Source organism: Corvus moneduloides, chromosome 12, assembly GCF_009650955.1.
Source record: "Corvus moneduloides isolate bCorMon1 chromosome 12, bCorMon1.pri, whole genome shotgun sequence".
Classification (NCBI taxonomy): Eukaryota; Metazoa; Chordata; class Aves; order Passeriformes; family Corvidae; genus Corvus; species Corvus moneduloides.
Genome location: NC_045487.1, coordinates 1,219,170 through 1,241,595, shown reverse-complemented (window position 1 = coordinate 1,241,595; position 22,426 = coordinate 1,219,170). Strand labels below are relative to the sequence as shown.

At 47.6% G+C, this 22,426-nt stretch overlaps 1 protein-coding gene across 2 annotated transcripts in view; it reads right to left on the bottom strand.

Moving 5' to 3' along the window:
* ANKRD11 (ankyrin repeat domain 11) overlaps positions 1 to 22,426 on the bottom strand; it is a 132,249-nt gene that overhangs the window by 100,464 nt on the left and 9,359 nt on the right. Inside the window, exons 1-2 of one of the 2 annotated variants that reach the window (XM_032122182.1) lie at positions 9,472 to 10,277; positions 8,913 to 8,992 (exon numbers count right to left, since the gene is read on the bottom strand). The gene's annotated coding sequence lies outside the window, so the exon portion shown is untranslated. Of the gene's footprint in view, positions 1 to 8,912; positions 8,993 to 9,471; positions 10,278 to 22,426 lie in introns of those variants that run through there. The other variant, XM_032122181.1, reaches the window with a different exon arrangement.

Here is a 22,426-nt window from a genome sequence, read left to right as displayed (position 1 = left end):
GGGGACATTTAAAAATACATCTGCATGTGCACACAGAGCTGTGGGTGTTTTAAATGCTTTCCTACCTCAGCAAGCTTGAGGTCAAGGGAATGAGGGAAGTTTCTCTACTTTATATACTCAAGGGTTTGGCTAAATTCATATATTCAGGTTCCCCTTATAGTACTAAATAACCAAACACTGCAAGGAGAAAGAGAGGAGAATTTAGCAAAGGAAGGAAAATTCAGCTGTGTGACACCTTGCCAAAGGCAAAGCCCAGAGGAGCTGCTACCAGTTGGTTTAGACAGAGATTTCCTTCAGACTGTTGTAAAAGCAGCATTAAAAACGAGAGGAAGAAAGAATTCAGGACTGGGCAGCTGCTACATCCAGCTGCAGCCCCGACTGGTGACAGGAAAAGAATACATGATTATTCTTCATTATTTGGTTTTGTGTTTTTGTTTTGTCCAATTATTTACTACCTGTTGCTATTTGGTTTTGACTCCATATAACTTCCATGTAGCATTAAAACCGTGTAATTATGTTAGTAAACATGATTTACCAGACAATAACAAGTAGACTTACTACCAGTCTCTAAGGTTACTCAAAATAATCAGAGGATCACAGAATATCCTGAGTGGGAAGGGACCCACAAGGATCATCCAGTCCAGCTCCTGGCCCTGCCCAGGACATCAGAGCAGAGATCAGAGCTGCCCTTGCCACAGGAATTCACAGACAGGACTCAGGAGCAGAGTTGGTTTATTCCTCCATTATTACCCTAAACCTCTCCTTAAACCTCTCCAAAGTTACAGTTCCAAAGCAAAGCTCTGCAATGAACGTCTTTCTACTAAGTTAAAATAGATTTCCCTGAATATTTATTTCCTACATTATCTTCAACCCAAACGTGCATTTCTCTAACAAAAGTTAATTCCAATTAAGAGAATGCTGAAAGGCTTCCTGCAAAAAACAACTACAGGATATTGGCAAGACTACAAGAATGAGGTAAAAACTACTGAAGACAACAAAATAATTTTCTTCTGACTGTGCAACATAAAAAGAAACGGTATTTCTCATATGACACCAGCAATACATTTAGGACCAGCAGAGAATAACCAGAGCTATTCAGCGCTGACCTTTGAATCCTTGTTGTACTGTTCAACAGCTGAAAAATTATATAAAAGGATAAAAACGATCAAAATCAGAGAACTCCTCCCATCATACCCACTCATATCCATCAAGCTGACCAGCTCTTCTCATTTTTGCAGCTCCTCCAAGTATTTGTCACCTCCAAGGTGGAGGTGCCACACACACGTGAACACATCTGGTTCTCCTGCTGCCATCCCATCTTTCACCAAACTGGGAAACAAACTGGGTGTCAAGACCTCCAGGAAATTCAGAATTAAGGTTAAATGTTAGGCAAGGAAACCAAGGACACTCACAGAGAATGTGCTCTGAAAACCACCTGGCTCAGCTCTATGGAGTCCAGGCCTCCCTGCAAGGCACATGACAACTTTTGAACTACAACTTTTCCTAAAATCCTCTGGAGCCTGAAAGCATTAACATTTTCTAAGGGTACACAAGGAATTGATGGCTGTATTTTCACATTATTGTACACTAGGATGAGTCCAGACACACAAACTCCATCAAAATCCAACCGCTATTCTTTCAGATCAGAAAAAGCCCAGCTTCTGCCATTGGTGTAATGCTGGGAAGACTGGACATCAGCTTGGCAGAACCCTCAGGTATTCACTCTGCAGTTTAGATAACCACTGAAATAAACACCTGGAAACTCAATTCCAGTGACACAGTAAGGAAGAGTGTAAAACAAACACCATCTCCAACAAACACCAGGCCTCAGGCAGGAAAGTCACAGAAGTGCTTTAGGTTGGGAGGGACCTTAAAATTCATCATCACCCCCTGCCATGGACAGAGACACCAAGACCAGGTTTCTCTGGACACCAGGTCCTTCTGTATTTAAAGAGTGTCACCATCTGCATCGAAGACACCAGTCTCGGGGACCTCCTGCCCGAAACACTAACAGAGTTTCGTGGTATCAATTCATCTTGATTGTGCAGTTTAAGCCTAGGACTGAAATCCCAGCCCGGGATAGACAACTCAGGGTATCTGCAGTGGTCTGTGCCTGCCCTACAACCAATGCTGGTTTTGGTGTTCCCATGACTCCCCCACAAGAACCACCAGCGCACCCTCACCACAACCACCACCAGCTCCACGTCAGCACCACCAGGGCCAGCCCACTTGGACTGTTAACTCACTGGGGCAAAAATAAATGAAAAATAGGAAGCCATGACCAATTTTACTTGCAAAAGCAAACACAGCATCCATTTACAGTGGCGATTTCCCAAAATAACCCGTACACATGGCTGCCATCCCCGCTCCTCTGCGAGCGGTTCATCCAGAGGGGTGACGTTACACAAGCACATTCCTGGCTGATAAGGGAGCCCCACGCACCCAGTTCCCCAGAAATAGCTGCTGTGCTCCAAAGTAACCTCTAATATCGATAACGACAGGGATTTAAATTTCAAATAAATTTAGATGAAAGATTGAAGCGAGAACGTCAATTCCAGCACCGTGGAGATGCTTGTCTTCCATAATGAAGGAGCCCATAAAAATAACAAGGGAGAAGATTTACACCCAAGCTCCTCCAAAAAAAAAAAAAAAAAAAAAAAAATAAAAAGAAATAGGGAATGAATTACTGATTTTTGCAGCTACTTAGTGGTAGGAACAGATGGTTCCAGGCAATAGTATTGACAACCTCCCAAGCTCCCACCCCCAAAGGTGAGCTGCTAAGTCTGTTCCAAACTCAAGAGTTAAAAACGTCGCAGCTGAGACGCTGCTCTCAGGGGAAGCGCCGAGGCTCAGCCGGTCCCACAGCTCCACAACTCCACTTTGCTCACTGCTGCTCTGCCTCGGCCCTCACCCAAGCGTTGTGCCTTCCCAAAACACCCCGAGGCGGCTCCTGCAGCCATCTGCCCACTCCCGAAATGAGCCAGGGCCCTGGGAAGGGGAAGGCAGGCAAGGCATGGAACAGCTCTGAGGGGAAGCAGAGCTCTCAGTGTTTGTCCACCAGCCCAAAGCTACTTCTGAGGCCAAAGCCAGGCATGTCAGCTTCCCAAAACACCCAGGCACAGGGAGCAGTTCTTGGAATTCCAGCCCCCGGGGAGCCTCTGCCATGGTGGGCACAGCCCACGGTCCCTCACTCCCTTCATGTCCACAAGTTCCTGCAAACACCCAAAACCTCCCCTCTCCCAGCTCCTACATGTCTCCAGCAACTGGAAACAATCAGCCTGTCCAGTCACAACCCAAGATCAAAACACTCCTTAAAGCAGTAACTTGTTAAACACAATTCAGCTTTGGATTTCTGGGGAAGTCCAGCAAACTACCATAAAACAGGGGTAACACCCAGCAGCAAAACAACTGCTGGAACACCTGAGTGAGTCCTCAAGCCTCTTGTTAAGCCAGGAAGGAATCAGGCTGAGCCAGCAAAGCTCAGCCCTTGTTTTCCCGTTGTTCCAGAATCAAAGCCCTGCCAAGAATTTAGCCAAGGAAACAGAAACACTGGTAACGCCTGCTTCCCATCTCCACACAACATGGAACTACGGAATAGTTCGGGTTGGAAGGGACCTTAAAGCTCAGCTCCTTCCACCCCCTGCCATGGGCAGGGACACCTTCCACAAAACCAGGGTGCTCCAGGCCCCATCCAGTCTAACCTTGAACACTTCCAGGGATGGGGCACATCCAGCATTTTAGACTTAACTTTTCAGAATTGCTTCCTGGTTTTGTCAGAAGTCCCCTTCCAAGGACTATCAATGAAGCAGATCCATCACTTTTGCCTTTGGTTGCAATAACCATTTCCCACTTTTCCATGCACGGAGGACAGAACCAGGACCAGACTGCACTTCCCTGTTCATGTCAGACACTTGGGTGGCTCAGCCAAATCACCTTCCATACAAGGTTTCCATAAATTCACACTCTGGCTCTTCTGCTACTGAACACCTCCCAGCCACAATTCCCACCTCATTCCCCCCTCACAGGGGGTCCAGCAGCTGACCTGTTCCTTGGACAATGACTGTCCCACCTGCAGCCTCACTAAACATGCCCAAGTCACTGATGCATCTCCCTCCCAGGCAGGAATGAACTCCCTGAACACAGAACCACTCCCCTCACTCAAAGAACTCAGGATTTGAATGTCAAAACCTCAGGATCACCACTACCTACACAAAAGGGAACAAGAACATCCCAAGCTTCATTCCAGAAGTACAAGAGAGCCTGGTCCTCCCCGTGGGCCTTTGGCCTGCAAGCTCCGGAGGTGGGAACATCTTGCACACCTCCTGCTGCCAAGAGCATCATCTGCACTTAATCACATCATGATGGATACCTTTGGAAAACGAGGGATTGCAGCCATATCATGTGTCATGCTGCCACTTCACTCCCCAGCCAGTGTCACTTCCTCAGGGCGGAGGCCACAGCTTTGAAGAGCTCTGTGGAACACCCATAAATAAATAAAACCCTCGCTCACCACCCCACAACCTGCCCCCCAGCACTTTTACTTTTCCCAAGAGGTCACACCCAGGAACACCATTGCACAACAAATGGAAGCAGGAACCGGCCAAGAAACTTACAGATCCCTTCCCAAAAATCCCAGCCTCCCTCTGTCACCCGGGCTGGGTGGCTCAGGAGCTTCCTCCATGAAATAACAGCCTGGCAGCTACTGGAAATGATAATCCCGTGCACTGTCTGCTTGTTTTAATGAACTTGTTCCTAAATGCAACTGTGATTTTTAAGCATAGATTACATGTTGGTTGGTATTAATCTACAACATCATAACCCAGAAGCGTGCATTTTTCAGTGTACATTACATTAGCAGATATAAATCTACAAAATCCTAACTCAAAAGTATATTTCTTTTAAAAATTAGGATTTTTGTAGTCACAATATAGCCCCTCAGAGAACAAAATTATTCAAATCAAATAGATTCAGAGAAAAAGCCCAACCAGCCATTTTGCTTCTTTTCAAGCAGTTACTGACATGGTTTTCTCTAGTTCTAAACACTAAAGCAGGGAGAAAAAGGGCTGTATTTGGTTGTGGGTTGCTCTCACCAAGAACTCCCGTCTGTGCCATGGTGAATAAATGGACCAAAATTACACCCAACGAACAAGTCAAGCGAGACATTTTTCAAAGCAGCCCCTGCTCAGCTCAGGTCTGTTCATTAAGGTGCTGCATTGTGCTCCAGCTTGGCTTATTAGCAGTGGAAAGGTCAGGGAAAGTGAATTAATGGAAGTGCTGTGCTCTCCAACATCTGACATGCAAAAGAGGAGCCTCCCTACCTACACTGCTCCTGAAAGGTACCTTCAAATTGAGGGCATGTAGGTGGCACCTGCCAAAAGTGCCATGTGAATAACGTTGGCAATTTAACAAATTCTAGGAAAATAAAGAGAACTGTAAAAGCAGCAATTCAACCACTCAAAGCAAACGCTTGTGCTGAGATTACAGTTGAAAAAGCAGCTTTTTCACATGGACAGGGGAAAGGATTTAAAGCTCTTTCCTGTAGGTCTCAGCAGGGTTTTGAGTCCAAAAACTCAAGGCTTGTTTGACCCACAAAGAACTCCAGGCTCACAGTTAAGCCACCTCTGCTTAACCTCTGCTGGCAGTGAAGATACAGCTTTAGAAGTTAAATTTATACTGTGTCACCTCAGTGCTGTCCAAGAGACCAGAACATGGCCACACAAACACTTACTGCTCCGAAGGGCCATGCAGACCCACCTCACACACAGGGAGGACAGTGTAGAGGCTGGGGTGTTCCCCACTGACCCCACCTCCCCTTCCCAGGATGACCCACATGGCAGCACAAACCCAAACTGGCCCTGGTGAAACGCTCCGGGCAAACCCGCACCTGGAGTGCCACCCAGTGCTTTACGGAGCTCCCAAAATCTGTTTTTCCCAGAGAAAGGGCTCCAGCAGAAGTCAGCAAACCCACAAAGCCACGCAACTCTGCCTCTTTAATGCTGCATTGAATCATGGAATTGTTTGGGTTGGAAGGGACCTTGAAGCTCATCCCATTCCACCCCTGCCACGGGCAGGGACACTTTCCACCAGCCCAGGTTACGCTAAGCCCTGTCCAGCCTGGCCTTGGGCACTGCCAAGGATCCAGGGGCAGCCACAGCTGCTCTGGGCACCCTGTGCCAGGGACTCACCAGCCTCATGAGGCAATTCCTTCCCAGTATCCCATCCATCCCTGCCCTCTGGCACTGGGAAGCCATTCCCTGTGTCCTGTCCCTCCATCCCTTGTCCCCAGTCCCTCTCTAGCTCTCTTGAAGCCCCTTTAGGCCCTGGAAGAAGCTCTAAAGCTCTTTCTGGTGACTTCTCTCCCACAGGCTGAACAATCCCAGCTCTCTCAGACTATTAATTCCCCTTGTACATGGCTTCCCCTCCCCAAGCCCTGCTTCGCAACACACCAGCTTCTTAACCCAAAGGCCAACCCTTTCACACCCCAGAACCCCACGGAAAGCTCTCCTTGGCTCCACAATGACCAACACGCTAAAGAATCAATGTACACTGCACTGCCATAGTGTTATCTTCCAGCCCCTCTAATCCGAAAGGGACAAGAATTGAAACACATGGGAAAAAAGGCAGCAAGCTCAGAAGAACACTTCCTGCAGAGAAATATCTTCCTGGTGGAATACTGAGCTCGATTTCCCCCAGAGCAGTAAAACCTGAGAACCGTATGTGAACACGTTTAAGAGCATTAATAGAAAAACACCGAGCAGTTAAGTGAAGTCACGTTCCACCTAAACAACGCTCCCATTATTGCAGCATCTGACTTTCCGAGGACAATTCAATCCTGGCAGCATGTACTGTAATTGCTTTTCCACTCCAGGCCTCGGCTTTACAATCGTGCCCTTCTCGGGAGGTCAGAACGCGCGGCTGCAGCTCGGAAAGCAATTCTGTTCCTCATTCATCCCTTTAATCTCACACCTGCATATTCATTAGGAACTCCCTGAAACACCACTGCCAAAGCCACTAGCAAAGCTGCTGCTTGGAGAAAGCCTTGACCCCTCTGCTTCCCTGGGAAGGTGTCGGGAACACGCGAATGGCACCGGCTGTCGGCGTCGGTGCTGGGGAGCAGTGGAGTCACCAAAGGCCAGGACAAGCCCAGCGTGGCACAGCCACCCCTGCTGCCAACAGCAAAAAGAGCAGCAAATACCACTGCCCAGAGAAGCTGTGGCTGCCTCACCCCTGGAAGTGTCCAAGGCCAGGTTGGACAGGGCTTGGAGCAGCCTGGGCTAGCGGAAGGTGTCCCTGCCCATGGCAGGGGGTGGAACAAGATGTGCTTTAAGGCTCTTCCCAACCCAAACCATTCCATAACTCTGTGATGACCTGGCTTGCTTCAAGCAAGTGCTTCCCAACAGGGTTGTGCAAACACACCTGAATTTTGGGTAAGTTTTTGTTATCCAGGTTTGAAAAGGACAGTTTGCATTCAGAAAGACAAACACCACTTACCCCCAAAACTTGTAAGGAAAACCTTTGTCCCCAGCTATGAAATAAAACAGGCAGCAAACAGCAACCAGCCTGATTTATAACTGATATCAGGGCTGAGCTGGGTTTTTCAGGGCCCTGCAGAGCTCCCGGGAAGGAGGACAGAGTTCCTGCACACACCAGGAAAAAGGCTCACACCTGATACACTTTAATTACCTAACAGCACCGAGAGTCACCAATGCCTACTCTGCTTTGTCTCACTGTGAAAGGCTTCTCCTGCTATTAATATTCACCAGGGGAAGCTGAAATAACAACTTGTCTCCATCTGAATACTTTGAAATTATCATGGCCACACTAAACACAACGGTTTTTATTTTTTTCCCCTCCAAATCCAGGACAAAAGACACCTATCAGCCTGCAAAGGCAGCCGATGGAGCAGAGCTGGACTGCACCGAGCAACTCTCCAGCAACAGCCTTTATCGTGCTGACAACCTCAACACAAATAATCCCCCTGCAGCCTGAACCAAGAGGTCAGCCAGGGATCTAGGGCCCCAAGGCAGGAGCCACCCACTGTAGTTATCCAGCAGGAGCCTTCTCCATAGGATTTCTGGGCATGCTGGGGGTGACCCTGAGCCTGCACTGCCACGCATCCCCCCACCCCAACACACACTGCCCAGCTGAGCCCACCCAGCTTCTGCTCAGCTCCCATCACACCAAACCACCAGCACAGCAAAAAAATCAGCCAGAACAACCCCCTGTCTACAGCTCCAGCCACACCAGCGGGATTTCTAGAACAGCACCAGCCTCTCCCACCCTCTCGCACAAAACAGAGGCAAAAATCTCGTTTTTCCCCCTAAATTGCACTCTACGACAGCCTGTTATTTCTGCATCTGTTAATGCTCCCAAAAAGTTGAATCCTAACACTGCATCCAACTGTAGTCTCAGCAGATTGGGAGGTTTCTCTGCCCAAAATGAAACGTAGGTGCCATCTGTTTCAATTAGGCTAATCACAAGACGACGTAACACTGGGAAACTCAGAGACTTTGGGTTTTTTCAAGACATTTTGAAAGCGAAGAGAAAGAAAGAGGACTGTGGTATTATTTAATACTCAGCAGTCAGCAGCACCAACAAGCTGCACAGTCTGCACCTGTGCTGGAACTGCCCACGCAGGAAAGTTCACTTTAATTTCACTGAGGTCAGAGAAAAACTTGCTATATTCAAAATTATCTAAAATTAAAAAGACATCTCAGAACTACAGACAACTCCCAAGATATTCTTGGTTAGTACCTTTTAGATATTCCATAGAACTTGCAATTTTTGCCTTCAAATTGCAGAAAATAAAGAAAAACATTTTAAAAAGGCAAAACCAAACAGTCCAACAGAGACACAAGCAGTTGTTAGGGAATAAACCAGAAATTTTGGAAAGAAGCAGAGTCAATATTTACCGATTCCATAGTTGAAAGCTGTTCTTCACAGGACATATATTAAAATCCAACAGAGGTGTGTCCCAAAAACGCTGTGTAATCTGAAAAACACAGGAATTGGCTCATTAGAAAATTAAAACAAGTGAGTTTTATTCACAACACACACACTGGATTTGAGTACATGATGGTTACCCAGTACAAACCCTTGCCTAATCCACAAATAAACTTCCTGGTAATGACTCTGCCCAAACAGCAGAATAAAGGAAAGCATGGAAGCTCCACCAAGCACCCATCTTGTCCCGTAACTTTCTGGTAATAGTTTTTTTTTTAAAAATCACCTGCTTCAAGGTTCCTGCAACCATCTGGGTGGGCTGAGAGGCATTTTATTTACAAATGAGGGTATGTCACCCCCCCAACCCTGAGCAGCTCACGAACCCACAGACAGGCAGGGCCAGAACGAGCTCCCGTGCTGGGAATTCACCTTCCCAAACAACCCCTGTGGAATTATCCATGGCACAAGTGCTCTCTTTTCAAGCACACCTCTGCTCTGAATAGCAGTGAATCTATTCATTCTACAAACCTCTAACGTGATTTTCTTGACCAGCTCCTGCTGTACCTTCAAGGATGTTTTCCCAGCTACAAATTCCCAAAGCGGAATTTCTGACGCCAGGCAGGAACCAGCAGGAGCTCTCAGCACCCAAGGCCAAGGGGAATTAGATTCATTAACTGGCACATGAAAGCACTGGCAGATTCCAAGCCCAAAACCTGCACTCCTCACCATTCCCAAGGTGGAGAAGCTCAGTGGGATGGTGAGGGACCTGTAGGTACGGAGAGCAGCAAAGTGAGGCACTGGGAGCACTGGGCCTTCCCCAGTGCCAGTGATGTTATTCTGGTCTGCTTAAACAGATGCCAGCTCCACATCCTGCTCATGCCAAATTCCCCAAAACCTCATATTCCATCCAATCTCTAGACACTGCAAAGCATACCAAGGGACACAGTAACCAATCCTTGCTCCAGTTGCAGGGAAAAAAATCTGAATTTCTTGCCTTGCAAAGCTGGTGACAATTTTATGCTTTACCGCTGCTCATCACCTTACAAACAACTTCTCTGATGTAGCTGGATTTGGACAGCTGCTTTCCAACGGGATGGTTCCTTCCAAGAACCATCCAGGAGAGACTCTGAGGCCAGCTGGGACTGATACACAGTGGAGGAGATCGGGAACCCTGGGAGAGCCTTGTTTGTTTTGGGAAACTTTCACTCCCCAATGAAAAGCCAAAGGGAAGATGTCCAGATGAGCAATGCAGCTGCATCCAGGGTAGAGCTGCTTCCAGCTGGGCTGAGGGAAGTCTTGGGAACCTCAGTGAAAAGGAACAGGCCAAAATAAACCCCAAAACCCATAGGAAGATGTGAAGGCACAGGATCCTGACTCAAAGAAAGGAATCCTGCAGCAGGTAAACTTCTCCAGATGAGCAAAATAGAAGTTTTCTGGCGTTTTTCTTTGAGAAGAGCAAAGGAGATACAGACACATGGCTACCTCGTGGATTTTCCAAGGCCAGGGAGCCTGAGGGATCCCCTGATGGGAACTGCAGCCCTATGGAGCATGATGGCAGTACTTGCACAGCACCTTTTCCAGCAGGATTCCCCTACTCCTTTTATCCTCTCCTGCACAGTAACAGCCACATCACTAATTAGCACTTCAACAGCAGTAAGAGATAAACTGGGGAAACAACAGCTGAACTTCCAACTACACTGTCTGGAAATTCAGCAGTGCTACTTTGCTGACAGTACTGACTGCCACAGCATCATGGAATGGTTTGGGTTGGAAGGACCTCAAAGTCCATCCCATTCCACCCCTGCCATGGGCAGGGACACCTTCCACTGTCCCAGGCTGCTCCAAACCCCATCCAGCCTGGCCTTGGGCACTGCCAAGGATCCAGGGGCAGCCACAGCTTCTCTGGGCAATGACTATGATCAACTGTGAACAGAATTACCAAAAAGTCTACAGAAATCAGTCCCAGGACACTGATACACCATTTTCAAGGCCTGTTTACAGCTGCTTCCTGGCCCACATACAGCAAATTTATTCATTCCTTGGCTCACATATAAACATGCATAAAGTATCGTAACGCTGAAATAGCAACCACACATGAGCCAAGTAATTTTCACAACGAACATGGCACCATTTTTTAATGAAATTGTTATCAAATCACTTAGGAACGCAGCAAATACTCCAGTGGGAGATGCCCAGCACAGCCTCACTAGCTGTACGTGGTCAGGTCACTCACACAACGTTCCTGCTGCACGCAATCCAGCATTTCAATTTAAACCCAAATTCACTTCCAAAAGCCACATTATAATTAATGAACACATCTATCCATCTCATTTTCTTAGCTTTAGCTGATGAAAATGTATCACTTCACAAAGTATCATCACTGCCCTTGTCCCTCCTGGGAACTTGCAGAGCTGACCATGGACAATGCTCCAACCCTGCCGAGCTCACGGTCACTGCACAGGAGCCATCTTCAGTGCACCACGGCACACACTGGTCTTCCTGTGCCTTGAAATGGTCATAGAAATACCAAATAATCAAGTGCTCAAGGTGGCCAGATTCTGGCTTAAAACAGGTTCAGTCTTTCAAAACTTGGGATACTTTCTTTTCTTTTAACGTGAAGCAACTTGGTAACTCTGGGCAAGCAAACAGTTCCACCAAAATAAATATATAAATGTTTAAACTTCTAAGTTTTCCCACCAGCTCCTGATCTTAACACTGACCATGGGGTCCCTCAGCATTTCTCCAAATTAGTGATTCTTGCTGCACCCACACACAGATCAGGACTTCACATTCAGAGCACAAAGTGCAACTTCTGCCAGCATTCCACCAAAAAAATTGGGAATTACATAATTCAAACCTCCTTAATAAAAGGGTATCTTGTAACTCCACAGAAATTAGTATGTGAAGATGGAAAATGCTTCACAATCCCAAGCTGTGACCTGAAAAACACTGGCATTAGCTATAGACTCCGCACCATAGCAGTTGGGATGTGGCAGCAACACCAACTGGTCCCAACACCGAGGTGGGAATTGGCTTCCTTGAAGGAATAAACCAGTTCTGTGCAGATGCAGAGTCCCTACAAGGGTCTCCATGAAAAATGTGTTTGAGAGTCAATGATTTCATATGTCTCCATATTTCTAAATTTGATCAATAATGCAGAAAGGTTCTGCTGAAATCTCATTTCACAGGGAGCAGGAAAGAAGCCACTGATGGTGTCTCATCCCAGGAAACCCAGAGGCCAATATCCCCACAAATGTGTGCCTCCCCCTTAGTGTTTCTTTGAGGGAAGAAGTTGTATTTGGACCCCAAGTGAGACTTGCACCAATTCAGATTTTATGGTGATCCAGAACTAGGCAGCGTAACAGGATATCAGAGATTTAGATTCTGGTTTAGACCAACTTTTGAATGGAAAAAATCTCTAGGGAGTAAGAGAACCTTTTTCCACAGCACTCATCTGCTTCCCTCAAAGTAATTCCAGGAAGAGACAGAATTTCAATAAGGCATCTCTCTGAGGGGCTCCAGTGAAAATACACTCAGGGGAGCACCCGAGACCCACGGAGCTCCTGCTCTCAGATAAGCTCCATTACCTCCGACACAGAACCAAGGGGGAACGACTACAGCAAATTTGGAGGGAGGGGAAATTTGGAAATGTTTTCTTGTGCACTCCGTTGGCACAGCTCAGTGCCTGCCTGCACAGCCTGACACAGCACAGCCAGAGCTTTCACCTGCTGAAATGGGGAAAAATGCTTTAAATCCCATTATAATTCCAGAACCTGAGCAAATAGAGACTGGGGAGTGGGGGAAGAACCCATGAGCAGCAGCACTACAAACCCCACAGATGTCTTCCATAAATATCCACGGGTTCCTTCCACAACAACAGCGATTCTATTCCTGCCTGGTTACAGCACGCAAGTCAGATAAGAATCCCAACAAATGCTGGAGTCTGGGAAAGAAAACGTGCCACCTCTACAGAAACAGTGCAGAAATCCCTGTCTCTGGAGCTTTGTCTATCCCATCCCAGTGAGAGCCAGAACACCCATGCCCAGCACAGCAGGAAAGCTTTCCTGGCCCCCGCCAAGGGATGGACAGCAAATATGGATCATCAGATTTGTGGCAACTTCCCTCAGGAGCCTGGAAAAGCACCCCCAGACCACTCCACGCAGCTCAGCACTCTCTAGAGAGAGGAGGAAAAGAAGAGGTGTTGCTCTGTAGATCTGAAAGGGGATAAAGAGTTGTTTCCAAGAAATCCACATAAATTTGAGATAAATACCCTCCTGCAGCCTATCACGGGCTCCCAGCACAGCCATCTCCAGGCGCACACACAGAGCAAACCCTCACGTTCTGCAGCCACTCCCACCCTTTTCGGAGAGATTCCCAGCACTGGGGTGAGCTCCAGGACCTGCCTTTCGCTGCAGTTTACGAACATTCCCGCAGCAATCGCAAACCAACTATGCTCAAACAGCACCAGCTACCCAAGTGAAAAGCCAAAGCACACAGAGAATTTCACTAGTCCTAAAAAAACTACCTTTCAGCGTGTTTGACTGTGACACAACAGTAGCATCAAGTAAAATTTAATTAGACGGCTTTTGGAACAAAAGTACATGATATATTCTTGGTCTTAAAGCTCCTTTATTTTGCCCTGCAGATAAGATGTATGCTGAGATCTACAGTTCTTAAAGCTTGTGTTGTCTGTGCTACTTGATAAAAAATACAAAATAACCTGATACAGTCCTCAAAAACACAGACACTTCTGTGGGCTGAAGAGCCCAAGGTTCACTGTCCCACTGTAAAAAGCACAAAGGATGGGAAAGCTGTGATTCCTGGAAAACCACACTGTCCTTTAAGAGTTTTAATTGAAAGTCTGACATGGACAATGCAGCCTAAATTCAGGAATGACCAAGATGTTTCTCCAGTGAATTAAGAGAGGTCAAGATCTGTGATGACACATCATAGAATCACAGAATGGTTTGGGTTGGAAGGGCCCCTAAAGCTCAACTTGTTCCACCCCCTGCCAAGGGCAGGGACACCTTTCCCTATCCCAGGTTGCTGCAAGCCCCATCCAACCTGGCAGTGAACACTTCCAGGAATGAGGATTAAGCTCCAAGATGTTGAACTTCACTGACCCAGTGAAGGCAAGAAGCGAGGATGTCCTCTGGAACTAAAGCTGTAATTTAAAATGAGCTCACAGCTGCTGCCATAGTTCAGGCTCCTTCTCCTTTCCATTCCTGCTAAATACGAGTGAGGTGGGACAAACACATCCTTGCCCTCCCCAGACTGAATCCCTCCCTGTGACTTCACCACAAAGTCCCACTCAGTTCCCTCAGTACCTTCTCCCAAGGGAAGCAGGAGGGTGAACGATGCCACTAGGCCACAACGAGCTCCACTTTATTTAAAAACGAATGTGCATTTCTTACTCTGTGCTAAATTTTAACACATCCAGAAAATACAATTTTTCAGAAGAAGAGTGACAGACAGACACATTTGCCACCTTTGCAGTCCCAGACATTTGCATCCGTGTAATTCCATGGCAAATTGGATACAGGTTACTATTAATACCTGAACTATTTCCTTTCCTTTCTGAATGCTGATTGGTGAAAAGGATGCAAGCATCCCATTTTAAAGCACACTAATTAGCCAAGGAGGAGTCAAGGAAGTCACTGTTCAGCCTTCAAGAACAGACAGAGTCTCCCTCACAGAGAGAAAATAAAACACAGCAAACAGCCATGGAGTGGATTCTGGTTGGATTCTGAGCAGGTTGAGTACAACCTCCCCAGCCAAGAAAACTCTCTGTGGAGACAGCAATGTTACAACCAGACACTTCAACAACTCAAATACAGGTTTCTCAGGAATATGCAGGTGGCAGCAGCCCCACACCCAGGTACGTAGGATCAGACACCGTTACCTGGCTGGACAACCCAGGAGGTCCACAGCAAGCAACATGAAAAAGGTAATTGTAGAATGTGCTCAAGTCTACAATTCCTGAGTTATAAGTGCCTTACAACCACCTCAAATTACACAGCAAAGAAAGACCTGAAAGGAAGCACCTCCTTGATTTCCACATGGCATCCCTCCCCTATTGTCTGGGGCCCGGCAAGTTACGGTCAGAATAAAAAGATTCCTTAAAAATCCCACATACATTGAAAGCACCTACAGCTTCCACTGATCTTTTTTCCTTTCTATTCTAAGCCCTGAACAGGTTTAAGTAGCAGTTGTCATCATTAAAGAAGCTGCTCCCCTCCCACTTTCCATTCTCCCAAGACAGGAGCATCCTGGCAGCACAAGGCACAGGTAAGAAAGGAGCAGCTGCCATCTCGCTCAGGTACAGAAATCCAGTCTGGAAAAGGGTGTGAGGAGGGCACAGGCCACCTCAGCCACATGTGATCAGAAAGCATTGCTGAATAATGAAATAAGGAAATACAGTCATTAATAATAATAACAATAAAACAAGGAAGTCAAATGTCTGTCTGTGCCCACTGAAGTGCCCCAGCCGCTCAGAGGGGCTCGAGGGATACGGGTTCTGCCCCTGCTCAGCTGCTGGCAACCAGCTTCTCTCTCGGGCCACTCCAGAGCTTGTCCATAAATCAGCTGAACCTGCCAGCCCAGCAGAAAACTCCTGAAGTTCCTCTGTCCCCCGGCTGGAGGGTGTGGGAGCCTCACCCCCCGCAGCAGCACAACCCCGCTGCGGCCGTGCCACGACACCGCGCCCCGGGAACAGCCACAAACGCCCGGAGAAAGGGCACAGCCCTCCCTTCCAACACAGGGCCGTCCAAACAAACAGCACAGAGGGTGGCAAGGAAAACGCTCAGAGGACAAAAGGACGGAGTCAGGATTAAACCCAGTCCCTTGATCCCCGGCCAAATGGCCGACCCATAAGCCCACACAACTTCCAGAGCCAATTTAAAATCCTGAGTGTGCTATACTTCAGGTTATAAAATCATATTTAGACACACATTTTGAAGTGTTCTTTGCTCTGCTGGTGGCTAAAAACAATTCCTTTGTCATCAAATCCTGCTTCGGCAAGCTGACGTGACGTTTTTAACTCAGGAAATAAGATAATTATGGTTCAAGGTAAACAAGTACAACTGTGCATCATAAACAGTTTCTAATTTTAAGCCTGAGTCCCTCTAATGCCATCCATATTTTAAAGACAGTTTCCTTACAAATGGTTTAGGTTGTCTGAGCAGCTTGTGACTGAGCCTGTGCTAATGAGCAGCAGCACATCCCAGGAAAACAGAGGCTGGTGGAGAAGGTGAGCTCCTGTGTCAACACCACGGGATGGTTTGGGTTGGAAAGGACCTTAAAGCTCATCCAGTCCCACCCCCTACCGTGGGCCAGGGACACCTTCCACTATCCCAGGTTGCTCCAAGCCCTGTCCAGCCTGGCCTTGGACACTTCCAGGGATCCAGGGGCAGCCACAGCTTCTCTGGGCACCCTGTGCCAAGGCCTCCCCACCCTAACAGCCAAAAATTTGCTCCTAGTATCTAATCTAAATCTTTCCTTCTTTCAGTTTGAAGCCGGTCCTCCTTGTTCTGCCACTCCAGGCCCTTGTCCAAACTCTCTCTCCAGCTCTCTCGGAAGCCCTTTTATCACCTCAGAACCTTAGGGGTTCTAAGGTCTGCCCAGAACTCTCTCTTCTCCAGGCTGAACAAGCCCAGCTCTCCCAGCCTGTCAAGGTAAGCCAAACATCGAAGGAGGAAAATACACTCTGAATCTTAAATAGCTGGAGAGGCAAAAGCTGCATCTCTCAGAACACAAGAGAAAACAAAGCACCGAGAGCGGAGCTACACACGCTTACGCAACCAACCCTCGCTGCAAGTCATCCTGGATCCCAGACCTCAAACGCCCCACTGGCACAAACAGCAGCAATTCAAGTTGTAACTCGTGAAGAGAACCAGCTACTGAGCTGTTCAACACCAGGCAGCAAACACAGCTCCAGCCCCTCCGTGCTGTGTCTAAACCGGCCCTCGCGCTGCTGCTGCTGCCCTAAAATATTCCCAAAGTTACCTGGGAACAAAGGCTGGCAGGAAAGAGCAGCATCCCAGCTGAGCCTGCAGCCAGATAGGCTGGAGCACATGGTATGAGCATGGCTGGAGCTCCAGGGAGGTATGGAGGGCACGAGCTGCCTGCCTTGGGGATGAATCACTGTGCTCAGAGGGAGCAGTAACTGCAGGAGTGCTCTGAGGTGTTAGCCTGGCAGGCTCTCATTCCTCCTCATCCCAGGAAAACGTGCTAAATTACAACCAAATGAGCCCAGCTGAAGGGGGGAAGGTGGCAGAGCAACCCAGCTCCAATAGAGAAAAAGCAATCTTACAGAGCTGTGCTGGAAGAGCCAGCAGTGGTCAGAAGTATCCCAAAAGCCAGCGGTGGGAACGCTCCTGCAGGAGCCTGACCGGCGCACAGGAATCACGCGGTGGAGCCAGTGCAGCCTGGGAGAGCTTGCTCCTCCAAAACTTTCCCTCACTAAACAATTCCAAAGCACCCCACCCCATTGCTGCTATTGTTGTCAGAGAGGGAATTCCAACCAGAGCAACGATTTCCATGACACTTTTCTGTTGGAAGAAGAAAACTGGTAACACAGCACAGCAAAAATACAATCTCCACAGTAGTTCATCCAGTACCACAAGTCCCCTTCCTAAAGGGAGCAGATGAACGCGCCTGGAGTCTGCTGTGCAGCATGGATGTATTTTTAGATCCAAGGATCCAAAGGCAGCGATGTGGTGGAAGCCTCCCAGGCTGGAGTTAGCCATGGGAGGTTCATCTCTCCACACCCTGGAGAGGGCAGCTCATTAAGAGGCTGCTCAGAGCAGAAGGAAACAATTCACCCATTCCCCAAAGAAATCCCTCTTCCCACGACTGCACACAAGGCAGCTCCTCTAAACTCCCCTTAAGCTCATCCCGATTTGCACCATTTTTGGGGAACAGCAATACATTAAAAGTGCTCTTTCCCCCCGCATCTCTGGCACAATTAATGGAGATAAATTCAAAGCTGCGTTCATGGCACAACATGGGATGAGCGGCTCAAAGTCAACCCGAGTGTCCACGAGACTGAAAGGAGCAGAACAACAGTTTGGCTTTCTACTGTTTTATCTGCAATTAACACTTTTCAATGAGTACTGGTAAAGCAGCATCAGCTGCTGGCCGAATCCAAGTGAGTGAAGCATGAAAAATATCATGGAATGGTTTTGGGTTGGAAGGGATCTTAAGCACATCCCATCCTGTTCCACTCCCCGCTATGGCAGGGACACCTCCCACTGTCCCAGGCTGCTCCAAACCCCATCCAGCCTGGCCTTGGGCACTGCCAGGGATCCAGGGGCAGCCACAGCTGCTCTGGGCACCCTGTGCCAGGGCCTCCCCACCCTCCCAGGGAAGGATTACTTCCTAATATCCCATACAGCCCTGCCCTCTGGCAGCAGGAAGACATTCCCTGTGTCCTGGCACTCCAGTTCCTGATGAAGAATATCCTCAAAGTGAAGCTTCCAAGGGAGCCAAACACGGCCACGGCCACCAAAGCTGCTCTGCTCTCCTGGCCACCATGAGCCAATGTTTAACCCAATTATCAGGTGCAGGAGTCCATTCCCAGGCCACAAAAGGTGATTTAGTCACATTAGCTTCCACCTACAACAGTGCCATTCATCACCAACCCTTCAGGGACACACCTTTGGGAAAAGCACCTGGCAGGTGTGCAGGGATCACTGCCTCAAACCTGGGAGTCCAAAAATGGAATAAAATGCAGGTAAAACTATGAATTAGAGACTAATCAGTAATTAGAAAGTTTATTATTTCATAAATTGCCAGGTATTCTGACTGTCCCATCCGAGAGCTCAGAGATGGCACTGCCTGGATGCAGATGGCCTCACCTACCCCCCTGCAGAGGTGCCTTTGGGAATCCCAAATGTGCCACTGGGGGACACAAATGCTCAATTCTGAGTATTCATGGGACAACAGGCAGAAAAGGAGTGGAAAAACAAAAATAAAGGAAAAATGCAAAAAGCCTACGCAAGACCCAGAAGTCCTGAGTAGAGCCAAGCCATTTTCAGACTTGTATTAAAATTAGATTGGCTTTAGACTATGAATCACATTCACCCCTCGTGAGCAGCGAAAGAGAACCATCATCACCCAGTGAAAGACAGAAATGCAGAGGGGACCGGCAGCAACCTCTAAAACCAAGGCTCCTCCACACCCTAAGCACCCACTGAACTGAGCTTACACACCTCAAAAACCAGCTCATTTGTAACACTCACAGCAGCCGCCGACGGCAAAGCTACTAAAATCTGGTGTGTAGGTCTAGGAAAATAAAGCTTTGCTTCAGCCCTGCCTCCCCTCCTGAGCCCTTCCTCCTCCAAACGCCTGAAATAGGATGTTACACTACTTGTTTATACGCCATTACAGAAAAACATGCTGGATTTCTTCATCCTGCATTACAGAACAAAAAGTTACCCAATTCCTTCTGCAAAGCACCAAGAAATAACTGTGAGACCATATACAGGGGGAAACATCCACGTGCTGGAGTAATCCGGCCTTATGTAACCGGCCATGGACGTCTGACCACAACCAGCAGCAAAGGAAGGGCCAAACCAACTTCCCTTTAAAACCCACCCAAAAATTCATTTTGAGGGGTCTGATTCAGGACGCAAATTATATTCATGTCTCTAAGTTACGATTTGAGGTTTCTGCCGTGGAAGTACCCAGAGCAGAGAATCACAGGTGGTTGATTTTCTCTCCTTGAGCTCATCCCCATTAACCAAAAATGAATCATTTGCTAATTGGCGAGTTCAGTTTGAACCCATGCCACCGTGATTCTTATCTCAGTAGTTGGAAGGCAGCTCCTTCCAAGGATCCAACAAGCCATGGACAAAGGCAGAGATCAGCATCCTAAAATGTCAGGAATCTGAGCACTGATAATTCTGGAGATCACAGAACAGTTTAGTTTGGAAAAGCCTCCGAGATCACCAAGCCCAGCACTGCCAAGCCACCAAGTGTCACATTTACACATTTTTTAACACCTCCAGAGTGAGAGGGTCGCCCCTGAGCCTCCTTTTTCTCCAGGCTGAGCCCCGTGAGCTCCCTCAGCCACCCCTGGTGTTCCAGACCCTGCCCCAGCTCCCTTCCGTTCCCTGGACACGCTGTGTGGGCTCAGCTCAGAACAGCACCTGTCCTGTGAGACAGACATGGACAAGGCAGCCAAAAACAAGAGGTGCAAAACAGACCCAAAATCCACAGATGATAAATTTCATAAAATCCATCTTTGCCCCCTTTCTACCTGCTGGCAGCCAAAAGGAAACACAAAAGCACAGACACATTATTATGAAAAGCAAGTAAACTTCTTGTGCAGGGATAAAGATAACAAATGTTTCACTGCTCTGTTTCAAACGTTTCAGATCTTAAACTGAACCCAGGAAAGAACATTACCAGTTAAGCTATTGCAGCAAATGAAATGAAAATTGAAAATCAAGTCTGACCGACATTAAATTTAAATAAATATATCTCAATTCCAGGATCATAATACATAGTTCTTATGACAAAAAACTTCTGGAGAAAGGAAAAACACCCTTGGTAACTCTGAATATTAAGCTAAGGTAGCACAGGCATCTCACAGTTTATCTAAATAAAGTGTCTCCTGCAAAGAGCCCTGGTTGCTCCAGTGCAGGCTGCAGTGTGATTAACAGAGGTCCATTAGAGAGGCAATCCATAACCTGGCTCCTGTGAGGAGTCCCTGCCACATCCGTCTGCGTTTCCATGGCAACCAGGCAGGAAAATATAAAGCAAATTACAGTTAAATGAAAATTATTCTCCATGACAATATATGTTAATGCGGGAACATTTGCAAGGCCATTCCAGATAAAATGTTTACATTCACACATGTGTCTACAAAAATAAATAAAAGGCAGCTGGAGCAGCTAATGGATCATCCAAAGAGAAGGATCAGAGTCTTTTTCCACCCCCCCCCCCCCAACTTTTAGTCTATTCATCAGAATAAAATTCTTCAAGCTGAGAGAATGGGAAACAACCCACCTTACCCAAGGTATTTGCCCATTTCCAAACAGAAACATTCTTTAAGGAGCAGCTTTTCAGAAGATCTAAAATGCACATTTCTGAATGTTGTGAATCTTTAATTTTCCTAGCTGCAAACAAAGACCACATTTACACCTCCTCATCCCAGCAGAAAATGGTTTAAAAGAGAGGTTAAGTTTATATTTAGAAAGATCTGACTGAAACTGGAATAGTGACTTATTTGAATCAACTATAACTTACTGAGAACTGGAAGGTGTTTCATACCTCAGAATTTGGGGTGGTGACTCCACAGCTGGGAGACTCTTATACCCCACCAGGGTTTAAAGGCAGCACAGGCCACAATTTCAGAAATTTGGCTTTTAGAAAATGGGCTTTTAGAAAAGCCCACAATTAAGGCTGTAAAAGGTGATCCTACTCTCCCACTGTCACAGCTTAGCCTGAACAGTCCTTTTCAAGGGAATGTATCTCAGTTTAGGGAATGTATCTTCTGGAGCATGAGGGAAGTTAATTGGAATGAGGCTCGTCAAGATGCAGCCACTTCGTTATTTTTTTAACTCCCTTGGCTTGTACCCCAAAGAAAAGCCCAAAGAAAGGAAGGAGGTTATAAACTGACTCACAGTCTGTGCCACTGAAACGCCACGTTTTCAGAAGGGTTTAAAATACTGCCCTGGAAAACAGCCCCCCCCTCAGCCGCCTTCCACGGCCGCCCTGCCAAGTTCCTTTCCCATGGAAATGCCTGCCTGTTCGGCGAGTAACACAGGTGCAGGTTTCTTAGGAAGCCCCAGAAAGAGCACAAGGCACTTTTTGAAGGCGTTTGGGAGCGCTGGGAACACAGAGCAGGGCATTCACTGCGCTGGCACATCTGAGCTCGCTCCGTGCACGCTCCCACTGACCTCTGCATCTGCCTCCTGCCTCTGCCTACGGAACAATGCTTGGATCATGAGGATCGTAACTTTTTATGACAGTGGGAAAACTGCAATCTTCTCCACGAGTTCACTCCACCCTGCACATAAAACTGCTCATAGGTTCAGCCATAAAGCAAACTCCCTCCTTTGAAGTTCCACTCGGAGCCCTGCGCACGTTGTAAAGCCGAGCTGGAAGAACGCAGCGTACTAAGGTTTTACATAACCACCCTGGCGGAAAGCATCGCTCCCGAGTCATCCGGAGCCACTGTTGACAAAAGCAAGTCAGGTCAGAGAGTATCTGGGTAACAAAACTCCTCACAGGTGAGCTCAGGTTACCCACAAACACCGAAGTCACACACCACCCAATATATTCCAGCCATGCTCCACTTTCCCCGAGGATCAACTTCCTGCAGAGCCCACAGCAGCATTCCCATTATCACTTCAGCTGAGTACTGCTCCTTGGCCCCCTACACCTTTCCCTCCACAGGATATGCAGGCAGAGGGTTGGAAGGGACCTCAGGAGATCATCCAGTCCCACCCCAGCCAAGGCAGAGCCACCTGGAGCA